This window comes from Seriola dumerili, unplaced genomic scaffold (assembly GCF_002260705.1).
Source record: "Seriola dumerili isolate Sdu_G_001 unplaced genomic scaffold, Sdu_1.0 BDQW01000105.1, whole genome shotgun sequence".
Taxonomy (NCBI): Eukaryota; Metazoa; Chordata; class Actinopteri; order Carangiformes; family Carangidae; genus Seriola; species Seriola dumerili.
Genome location: NW_019174360.1, coordinates 2,992,875 through 3,005,430, shown reverse-complemented (window position 1 = coordinate 3,005,430; position 12,556 = coordinate 2,992,875).

Here is a 12,556-nt window from a genome sequence, read left to right as displayed (position 1 = left end):
CAGCGGGGGAGTCGGTGCAGGAATGCACAGCTGCGCCTGTTTCAATTAGGAGGAACCTGTTGTCGTCCGTGCTTCACCATGGAAACCGCTGATTTCCTGCCAATGTTTTTTTCCCATTAAATTTATCAAAGTGGTGACGTCACTGCAGAGGAAGAAGATTTCGAGGCAAACATGTTCATCAGACGCCTTTGGCTGAAATACTGTAGAGTCGAATCTGCATTAACTTTTCATTTTGAAGTGACACTACATAACTTTTTTTTTTACTTTTAAAAGTAAAAATGAAATAAATGTCACCTTCCTCAATATAATACACCTTTCTAAGTCTGTTATGACCCGTAGTTTATGGTGGCCAATGTCTTCTTTTGCTACTGTTACACTTTTTATGTATATTTTATCATTACCTTGTAACTTGTGACCCCAGTGGTTGATGTTCAGCAAAAGTTATACAGTCTCACTTTAATCCCAAAAGTATAAGTTCTCAATAAAACCCTCCTGGGCCTTTCTGTACAACATTTAATGGGATCAAATCATCTGCTCTTTTCCATCTAGTGCTTGTAGTCTATGGCTGAATGAGGCAGCTGAGTGCCTTGATCTGGAGCACATCTGTTGTATTTTTCAGACACTAGAGATACATTAGCAAATCCCAATTCTCAAACGCGCAGTAAGTGCTCTACCAACTCCAGGATTCAAATAATCAATTTTTCAATCAGGAAGTCAAAGTTCTACTTTCTCGCGATACTATTTCACACTGATCAAAGATTTTTTTTTTTTTTCAAAAAAGCCTAAAATGAAAGACTTAACACTGCTTTAACCTTGGCCTATCTGGGGAGCTGTCAGAATTCATATCAAACGCTACTATTTCTCTCCCACTTCTTGCTGAACAAGTCAAGGCCACCAGACACAGATAGCTCATTTGGAGCCATGGTTTAAAAGCTGCGCCTTGATGTGGGGAACTGTCAGCCAGCTGTCTTTGCTTTCGCTATTTTATATAGCACATTCCTCGCCTCATTCCTCAGCTCACAAACATACACAGTACATCCCCTGTGATGTTCTTAAACACCACAATGTGCATGATATGACTGATCAAAGTCAGCGAGGGAGGCAGATAATGAAATATGGCGGAAAATTGCTTACGTGACAAGTAAGACTTGCCTAAATGCCAATTCATTTAGAAGTGAGGCAGCACAGCCGGAGTAGATCATTTAGATGATAATTCATCCTTTACTTTTGATGATTAGTAGTGGAGGGAAGTGGTTGCAGAGGGATTTTTCAGCCACATGAAGTCACGCTTGAATCCGGCCCAGCGTGTTCTGGCTTCTGGAAACCTACCAGAGACGTACAGCACAGTAACATAAAGACAAAAGGGTTTGAGGCAACACAGAAGTTCAAATCGGACAAAGCGTCAGAACATGAATAGGTTAGCTAAAGGACAGATTTTGTCAAGTAGAGCAACCTCTGTTAAAATTGAGGTCAAGCTTCTGCAGCTAAAGCCACTTTGGTAAATGTGATGACACCAGTGGTTGTTCATCATTGCCTGAGCAATCCATTGTATTTGCTATAGTTACGAGCAACAAAGGTCCGCCCGGCCTCTTGAAGGTCATGGGCTGCTATTGTTTTCCAAAATCCATTAAAAACAACCTCCAGAGATGTACCGCTGCACTGACACACACAATCCATCATTTTCAATAACGCATGTATTATTTATTAATGTCTCGGCCATGTAGCTAATTAAAAGAGGTTTTTCACAAAATCTATTTTGAAAGCGAGGCGTGAAAGATAGCTGTAAAAAGTTTGATTCTATTTTGGCTTGTCTATAGTAACTGACATTAAATTAAGTGGCAGTTTCAAGCCCAGAATCTATAAATGAAGACTCTCTGTGGCATTGTAAAGTGTCTGGAGCCAAGTCAAACACATGTAAAACAGAGGAGTTGTTGTTTATCAATGCATTAATCTTTATGAGAGCTATTAATGAATGAATTTGAAAGCCTGTAAGCCAGTGGTAATCCAAGAAAAAGTAGAAAATGTTCCAGGATGAGCTGAGAATTGAACCATGCAGCTCAGAGACAAATGTATATGCCAAGCACTTCCTCGTTTTCCACTGTGCTACCTCCCTGTCCTTCATAAAGTTTTCATGTCAGAAAAATGTCTCTCTAACTTTATTTTTTATTTTTTATTTCCGTGCATGAAGCATGTTAGAACATTATTTTAAGACATCATGTTCATTTCACAAAATTTTTTAGGCAACCGAGCAGCATCACAGATGTTTTCTGCAGGGGAGGATGAGCATGTCTCGTTCATTTCCCACGTCCGCGTCCTCCAGGTGGTTCTGGGAGTCAAACATCAGCCTCACAGCCGTGATGATTTCGCCTCCTCAGCTACCAGGCTCCTGCCGCCGCCACCACGCGGGGTTCTTTGAAACATTTATACTGAACGCACATTAAATCCTCCAGCCTGTACTGTCGAAATATGGAGATCTTCACCTATGTAATGCCAGGGTTTTTTTTGCAGTTTTCTATTATTTACATCTTCAAGGAGGTCCTCATGTATGACATTTTAGTATAAATTGAGTCACCTTGAAGCATTGCCAGAGGCTTGAAGCCTGCAGGGGCTCTCGTTAGAAGCTGCAGTGAGGGATCCACATCAGCCAGCTTCTCTGTCAAAAGCAAACTCTCCTGCTGACTCCCATCCTCCTCCCTCCTCCCTCCTCCCTCTGCACTGAGACATCACCGCATGCAAGCAGTGTGGGGAGGTAAAGTTTCCACTTTTCCCCATATGTTCCTCCCAGAAACACTGGCCAGTTTTTGAAACAATATGGTGCAGTTATGTAATTGCATGCTTTTTTTTTTGCAGAGGAAATTGACAGCAATTAAGTGGAAACTATAATTCCTGTAAAAAACTGCTGCAACAATCATTGTAGAGAGTTTAGCTTTTGTGTCAAACTGCTGAAAGATTCAGAATCAAGCCATCAGATCTGAATGACATTACTGTTTTTCTAATAATGCAACCACGCCTGAGAGGTAATTTTTTACTTTTAAATTCTGTGCGGAGAAATCAAGCCATTACCTGTCAGAGGTGAAAAGCAAATTTGTCATTTTCTCTTCTGATGGATGGATGTGTTCGCAGCAGGCTGGAAAGCAATGCTCCACCGCCCTCTGGGTGAAAGTTTCAAGTATCTTTGAGTGTTCCCTGTTGCACTTATTACCACACCAAACGGTGATGTTGCTTTGTACCCTGGAGTACACTTCAGCATCACTGCAGCAAGGTGAGATGTTTACCTGCTAGATGTTTTCTGCCGTTAAGTTTCTCTTTAAAGTGTGTTTGATCAATGCTGAACCCAGTCATACAGCCCTGTTTTGTGCCACTTCTAAAGGCTAAAGTGTTTATGGTTGTTCCAAACAGACGGACAGTCAAAAGTGAAGTGAAAAGCCAGCCGTTATATAGAGAGGAGGGAGAGGTGATAATCATTTAATGAAATTGCCTGCCAATAATGGTGCACCTCTTCTCTCCTGGGAGGCAGTTACAGTGTTGCACTTGTTACCTCCACACACAGCGACTGGCCAGTGTAAAGTCAGAGAATTTGCCGGACGCGGCGTCCCTGGAAAGGTGTGGAGAGGAGTGTTTCCAAAACTATTCAGAGCTATTATATTGCAAATTCTAGCCTCGCAACAGGTTCTAATCAGGCAATTTAAGATGTTAACGGCAGGTTAGCACATTTTTTTTCCGAGTAGCTTGTGATACATTTCAATCAGGAGAGACTGGAAGTCAGAATAAATTTATTGTGAACATGAGGAATAGACTTTGGTGTTTGGATTCCTGCAGGAAGTAGATCACCATGGGAAGTGATCCTGTAAATTAGGTGACTTCAGTAAGAGGGAAACTTCCCCAGAGGTGGATCACAAAACTCCTAGCAATCGGAATGACAGCTGAATGACAGAAGAGAGGGAAAACCCTTTAAAAGTTTGACAGCTGACAAGTGATTGGCTAAAGGTGGGAATGTCGGGCTGTGATTGGATGAGACAGGAATGAGCTTGCGGAGCTTAGAGATTGAGGGAAACTATACTCGCCAGTAGTCAGAGCATGGTATGCAGGAGATGCCCATCCATAAAATAGCTGCTTGCATCAATGCTGGAAAATCAGATCCTGATGCAGCAAACCAGAGGAGTCTGTCATTGTTGGCTGAGCTGGCCGGTCTTACAAAGAAACACTAGGCATAGGTGTGTTTTGATGTTAAGATATTAAGATGATAGTGTGTGCTGCCCCTTTAAGAACTGATCACTGTGAAAAGCTAACAGGCATGAAAACAGACTGTTTGCAGTGAGTACAGCGGGGACCAGCCAGCCCACAGTATAAGTCACTAAACATTACAGCACCATAGATTTTCACATTTCCATAGGAGATAATACAGCATGTTAAGCCCTTGAGCAATCTGTCAGCAGAAAAGCAGATGCAACTTCTCAATGCTACTGTCCAGACTTCAATGTATGCTTACACCAGTTGTCTGCCCACTGTTTTAAAACGTGTCAGCACATACTGCCGATGGGCCTTGTTTTTGTCAGTATACATTATTGATATTCTCCAAACTGTAGCACACTATAGTGAAACCCTACATTCTGCAAGTCGAGCATTAGTCTACACTTGTTAAGGTATCATGTGGAATTTATGGCCCCAGGACGGTGGGCCTGGTGTGGAATACAACTGAGGTGTGCTCCTTTTTAAGGCTGAGGTGAGTTCAGTTTGTATGTGAACAACCACCACTTCTTCCATAGCAAGACACTAGATATTACATGAAGTGAAATGCGTGATTAATGTATTTGAATTTTCTGGTGATTGTATACCAATTTCCAGTTATGAAATATTATGTACACATGACAAAGAAACATATATGTGATGGAAACCTATTCAAACTATTTCATATATTGACATATAATGTCTAGCTCATATAAATATGTATGTTTGTGTATGTATTCTTATATTGTGTATGTTTAAAATTAATAAGAAAAAACATATACAAGGAGAGTTTTATAAGCATTTTGTTTTGTTTGTTTTGTTTGTTTAACTTTTATTTAAACTTAAGTAAATAAATTAAATATATATTGCATATAGAAATTCAAATTTCATATAAGTTACAAATGTATATCTTCATATATCTAGAGGATGTATATATGTGATAATAATATATCCCCTTATAGGTAACAACATCACTCATAATATACAGTAAATAAATCATAAATCATGAGTGTTCTTGACTAAATGTTGATTTATGTTCCCCTCAATAGGAAACCTGTACGTACAGTAGCTTACAGTGCATGTACACGAATTAAACATGACACATAATGGGATTTTAAAGATCATATTCATGTTCTGTTCTATGTCATTAAGTGCAATTACCAAACTCATTATTTTTACAGTACAGTACATGTTGTAAACGCTCCAGACACATGGCAGCATGTAAAGGAGAAGACATGTTATAACAAGGAGGCAGAACAATAAGTTAAAGCAGCTTCGTTGCCCTCAGTGAGTAAGAGGATATATTCATAGAGAGTTTACTGAAAATGCCTGAAATAAATATTACCTTTAGCTGAGCTAGCTTTGGCCTATGAGCCTGTGGAAAGGATGCAAACTGATTTCATCACATGAAGGAGAACTCCAAGTATTCCCCGTCTGATGATAGAATTTGCTTGGCCTAACTGATTTTGCGAAGACTGTGCTCAGCTGCTTCAGTTCAGAAAAACTCCTAATGAAGTTCCTTTAACATAACATCCCCAAACCCAGTCTGCTAATTTAGACTCATGTTCATCTTCTTACAAAGATCATAAAAGAACTAAAACTTTTAATATGGTCAGCAACACGACTTCACAATGTTCTGCCAGAATCAGTCGGGTTTCTGTTGCTGTTTTATCCACATTTAGTTTCAATTTATCTCTGCTTTTCAGTTCCTGATGGAAGGAGAAAACAATACAATTAACACGACAAATGTTACTGTTTTCTATAACAATGAGGACTGGTTTCACTTTTATATATTTGATCCAGATTATGTTAAGTGTAAAGTCTTCTTAGTGAGGCTTTCTCTTTCTTTGTTTTAACAATCCAACACCGGCCTCTGCTGCTGCCCTTTCTGGTGGAACTAACAAGGACCAATGAGGACTCGCTCTACTTCACAATGGTCCGCCACCTCGGGGGCAGCTTAGGTCATCCCTGTTTGGTTTATCGCTGGTTTTCGACCTCAGTCTTCAAGTTGCAAAAGTGTTGCTGATTTTCTCTGCTACCAGCTAGTTAATTGCAGTTAATTGCATTCACCTCGCATCCCATATGTGCCTCATTAGAAGAAAAAACGTTTAGGCATTGGAGCCCACTGTTGCAGACGGAGAAGTGATATGACCAAGCCGCTGGAAGCCATATTGGAGGTCCTCAGGCTTTGGGCAAGAACAGCTGTGAGTGACAATTTATTGGGATTTAGAGTGGATTTGGGCCAAACAGACTGCAGACAAAGCAGTGACAGTAGTAAATCGACATAATCAGACGTCAACACTAACGCAGCCTTTCTCTCTCTGCTTTTCTACCCTAGCTGTTTACAGTGTATTTACACACAGCTACTCATCCACTGCACCTCCATATTGGCACCAGATGTGTTTCCTTGCAGATTTTTCTGACATAACTGCAAAGCCCCAGTTCTGCTCTGTTCCCCTGTTATATTCTTCTGATTCGTGGTGTTTTCCATTATGTTCTTCGGCTCTAATCTCTTCTCCTCTCTGATACTGCAAGCTCTTGTGTGTGTTTTGCTTTGTGTTGTTCCATCCATTCTGCTCCAGCCTTCATTGCATTCAGTGTACAGTATTTTTCTTTCAGCTCTACTTGATTTTGTGCTACATTAGAGGGGAAATAAACAACCCCAATAACCTTCAGCATACATTTTTTGTGTGAGTGTGTGTGTGTGTGTGTATGTGGTCAAAATTTGGCTGCAGGATCCTTCAGCTCTTATCTGCTCAATGTGTGCGACGCCATAAACAAAGGCTGTGCAGACCAAATGCATCAGTGTAACATAAGTCATAATACATAATATAAAGCAGATTTTTTTTCTTTCCTGCCAGTGCTTTGGACCCAGAATGACCCCCATTTAGGAGTGGACACAAAGCCATATTTAACTCTGGTAAAAACCTTTGTAGCTCATCGGAGAGTAGATTTAAGAGGCTTCTTAATCACAATGTGCAAAGCCTTGGTGACACAAAGTAGATAACAGAATCAGACTAGGACATTCGGAAGTTTCTCTGTTAAATGTTACAATATGAATCATCAATTTAACAGTCTTTTATTTGCCTTTTGTCTATTAACTGTCCGAGGAGTTACTTTCTTTCCGCATTCTCTCCCACGTCTTTTTAAAGGGTGTCTGGGTACGTGGCTGGCTTATCTCCCACGGTGCTGAATCACACACATACTGTAACTGCCAAAATAGAGGACGCACTACACTTACTTATAGATATGATTCATGAAAGCGGGCGAAGTGCATTTTTCTCCCAGTACACTCGACATCCCTCTGAGGGGGGCAAGGTGGGAACCACTGAATAATGATCGCCTTCCCTCTATGATATGTTTTTTGCGGGCTCCCCAGACGCGAGGGCTTTTCGAGCAGGACGACAGCACTGTCTGGCACTGTCAGCACTGCGGGGCGCGCGTGGTCATTCATGAGTTTGATGAACATGAAAACCATACCAGAGAAATGCCACTGCTGTCGAAGCTGCCAGATCTGCATCCAAGTGAACGCACCAGGGAAAGGGGGTTTTGCCTGTTTTTGTGCCTCTTGTGTATGAAACGACTCGCACCCTCACATGGGAGCTCCTCATTATAACCAGCCTTGTGCGATCAGAGCAGTGCTTTGCTTAATGGCACTTAGACAAGAGGCTGAAAACATCCTCATTATTAACCACAAAGATTCCCATTTATTCAAAGGATTCAAAACCAGCAATGTTTATCTCACGTAGCTTCTCACACAGGATCCTACATTTACCATGATGCAGCTCAATAGCATCTTCATTTTCAAGCTCCACACCCCGAGATTTTTTCATTTTCAGACTTGTAGTCGTCAGCCCAGAACCAATTCTGCCTCAAGCACAATTTATCAAACTTCATTCAGCTCCATCTGGAGCCACAAAAGACTTAATGCATCTTTTATCACATACGCAGTAGAACTCCCCAAGACCTGTAAACAGACTTTGATGTATAGAAATCAGTGGAGTTCCCCTTTAAATTTCTTCCAAAATCTATTGGATAAAGCAAATTTGTACCAGGTTTATTACTTAGGAGACAGAACTGTTACTTGAAACCACTGATAATGTTCAGCTCAGGCTACAGTTACTGTGCAAGAAACCACAGTACCACCTACGCCAGAACCCTAGAACCACTAGAGGACCTAAAAGTCGTGAACAAAGTGAAATCATGATCAATTAAGGAAAGGGTTTGATAGGTGAGAAGAGTGGCTTTGCCCTTTTCTCAGGCAGACAATGTAGATTAAAGGTAGGGTGAGGTGAGCTGTGGATTTGTTACTGCACCAGGGGACACTTAATCATGGCGTTCATAATAGGAACCTCATTTAGATGCCCCAGGCAATTTCTGGGCTCTGTTGCTTAGAACAATAATGCGTGAGCAAGGAGCCCCCTTTGAAGGTGACATTTGGGGGAAAAGGTTGCCACAATGCCACCACAGACTTTGATAAATTATTTTTCATCAGCACAGAGCACGCTCTGCACCTGTGCATGGGTCTAATGAAAGAAGAGAGGGCAGTGTTGTTAGCCAAACTCTGCGCGCACGTGTGTGTGTGTGTGTGTGTGTGTGTGTGTGTGTGTGTGTGTGTGTGTGTCCGTCCGCGTGTGTCCGCTCATGCGTTCAAGCAAGTCGGTGTGTGTTCCAGTACTGTGTAACTCAAGGGATTCAGTGTTTGTCCTTTCGGCTTCCTACAAATGAGGAGAAGTTATTCAGTCAGCATGGGAAATAAAGGCAAAACATGAAATATGAGAAGAGAAAATAAACAACAAAGAAGACAGCCTTTAATCATGCAATTCCTTTATTTGAAAAAAATCCAATTATCTGCACATCTGATTTTAAAATGGAGGGAAATGCTTTGCTGTGTTACAGCACTGAAGTACACACTGTGTCAGAATGTGTATAATACATTGTAATGCTGCTCTGACTACAAAACTAGCTACTTCAGTCCTGAAATGTAAAAGAAGGCCAACAAGGCAATCACAGTCTCTTGAAAGCTGTCAGCGCTTTAGGCATCTACCCATCAACGGGATTCCTGCAGGCATTTATTTTCTCACAGTGCCTTTTTTTTTATCCACACAGTCCCTCTTGAAAATGATGTTTGTGTGTCTGTGCGTGTACCTCACTGAGGCATTAAATGACAAGCTGACAGCATCAAAACGGATTTGATCGTGCGCTGGAGGGACAGCGTTGAGTGCTTCTGAATGTGCTGACGCCCGGCTCACACCATAAAGGTGCTGCAAGACAAAAGTCAGGGGATGAAGGGGGCTGGTGTGATCGTCGCCTCGGGGTAGGAGCCGCCTTGTGAGGCTCACACACAAAGCTTCCCCATAAGGAGTACTACCCTTACCATCTGCTGTAGGAACGCTGAGTGTGGGACTATCAGAGAATAGATAATGGTGATGGTTTGATGTTTTTTCCATTTCATATTTATCACAGATAACCTGTTTAATTTAAGTTACACTTTAATGATTTTCTTTGTCCATTAGGGGGCAGAAAAACTGCACACAACAAGCTGCACAACAACACTTGATATATTATTGACTTATAAAACTGTTATTTCTTAGATATAATATATATTTTGGTCTCTAACAAATCCTGAGAAGACTACATGTCTCTTTAGCTGCTAAATTCTGCATAATTTTCACTGGCTAGTCGCTAACTTTACCTGTGTAGTGGCTGATTTGCAGAGGCTAAAACCAAAACGATAGGCTAAAAGAGGCTAAAATGCTCCGTGGAGCTGTTTGGCATCTCCTGAGTTGTGTGATAATTCTCTGTGGGTTTGTCGCTATGGTCAACCCCATTCACGTTGTGAATGTATGATAATATGTTGCAGCTTTAAACTTGAACTAACTGATTTTTCATCCCTGGGTGTCAGTGCAACAAGCTGTAAACACAAAACTAAGATATCATGAAATTGGTATGGACAACATGTTAGCATTCATTGGCTGTAGCTGTATCTTTTGGAGATGTTTTCTCTGGCAGCCTGATGAATGGAAGTCCAATATTAACCCAGCTGATTGCCAACATGCTACACTAACTTTGTCTGCAGACATAGTTTGGTGCTGGACAGGTAGCAGCTGCCTGATGCAGCAAGAAATACTTGTGAGAGCTGTAAAAAAACAAAAAAAAAAACACTATGCATTTAAAGATGCTGAAGAACTCCACACAGCTGAGGGAACTGCAGAGTTGGGTGACAATTCTTTGAGGGTTTTTGCTAGTACGAGTGACCCCCTTTCACGCATAGTCACTTTATCCATTCCTAATATAATAATATTGATTTGAGAGGCTTTAATTCAATTTTAATCACTCACTTGTACGACCTAATTATATCACTTTAATATATGAGCTCTGGGCAGCTACTGTATGTATATGTATTCCTCATTCTTCTTATCTCCTTGTACTATTATCGTGTAAGACATTCATGAGAGCAAGCTCTATGGTCCTGTGTACAAGACATTCCTGACAAGCTATTTTGTCTCATCTAAAATAGCACCAAGCTATCACGGATGCATAAATCCCAATGTGACAAATTCTTTATGTTTCCCTTCGGACTGTCTCTGGTATGTATTGATAGTCAAAAAATGTCTCTGGGAAGCCTTTGAACTGCATATTCAATGCGATGGCCAAATTAGTCTTCTGGTCCCCTAGCAACTGAGCGCTCTGGGAGGCAGTCATGTGCAGATGCTGCGAAGCGAAGTTCACATCAGTTTCTGGGATGCTGATTCCTTTTGTCCAATCTTCTTACAAGTCTTATACATAACATATTCACTGGATATTTCTTTAAAATATGCATAGGCCGGGTGCTTAAAACAACCAAAGGCCTATTAATTATGGATAATGGCCCCCATTTTTCCGTCCGGTGTCTCCCAAACAGTTGGCAGGGGAAGAGCAGGAGGATTGGGTGACAGCTTGGGAGTTCAACTTTTAAGTATGCAATGGCATTGTCTTTTTTTTATTTTATTTTTTTAATTCTTTTTACCCAATTTTGTTAAAAATGCTGAGCAAATGAGTGAAGATGTCAGTATGACTCCACTGTCTCGTTGTGGTAACAAAAAAAAAACAAGCCTCTGTCAGCTGTACATCTCTACTTGAGAGGGGCTGCTTTATTGTTAATCTCACCAGCTATTCCCATTGTGGTTAAAGTATCTGTTTCAGGCAGCCAGAAAGCATCAGCATAGGCATTAAAATAGCTGACAGAAAACAAATATATTCAAATACAGGGAGCAGAAGAAAGTCGAACGATAGCTGAGTCACACAGAGTATTCTCAGCATCTGTCATTTAAAGATCAAGCCTTAAAATAAGACTGCATTTTTTTTTTAATAAAAAAATAATATCATCTTCTTGCTAGAACTAAAATGTTCAACTCATAAGCATTAAAATGCACCTCTGCCCAGTTCCTAGTTGCGCACCTAGCCCCCGGTAGTTTATGGTGGCTAACGTTACCAAACTTTAGCTGGGTTTATTGAGTCACCGTATGACTCTTCTCTACTTCTGTTACTATTAACATGTCACAGATCAATGTTTCACCTGGGTTTGTCACTAAAGTAAAACAGGAAGTCAACCTGTCAGCAGACATGTTTGTAGTTCCTTCCTTATCCAATTCCACGAGGTTAGATCAACAAACGGTGTCTTTAAAACAACTGACTCCAGAGGACCGTGGGAAATCAAGGTAAACTGGATATGCCATTATAATCACCCCTCCCTGTGACTGTGGACCATGAATGTTGGTTTAGCATTATTCCAATAACAACTCATCCCTAGCAGTTATTGAAAACTAACCAAGATAGAAGACTCAAACTTTTTCCAGCCTGTGACTTAAATAAGAAATTTACTGTCTCATTCTGGCCCTAATGCTCATTAAAGTATATTACCACTATGCACTATTTAAGGAGCGAATCTATAGAGAAACTAGCCCCAGAGGAAATCCTCTTTTTGAAACTGGGGGACCGGGCTCGTTTTTCACTGTCACACTGCTCAGTGCTGACTGTGATAAAACCCTGCATGAGCCTGCTGGTGTGAGAGAGAGAGAGAGAGAGAGAGAGAGCGAGAGAGAGAGAGAGCGAGGGAGGGAGGGAGGGTGGGGGTGCAGTTGTACAGTTTCCTTACTGTATATCTTGTGGCAAGCTTCAGAGGAATGTGGAGGGATGTGATGAAAGGCATGAGAAAGTAAAAGAAGGGGAGAAGAGAGAAAGAAAGGAAAGAAAGATGGCAAATGAGACCAATGCAAAGATGGGCTTACCCCCAGAAAGTCCTGTATTTATACAGTCATCCTCCACATCACTGAAGAACACTTAGCAA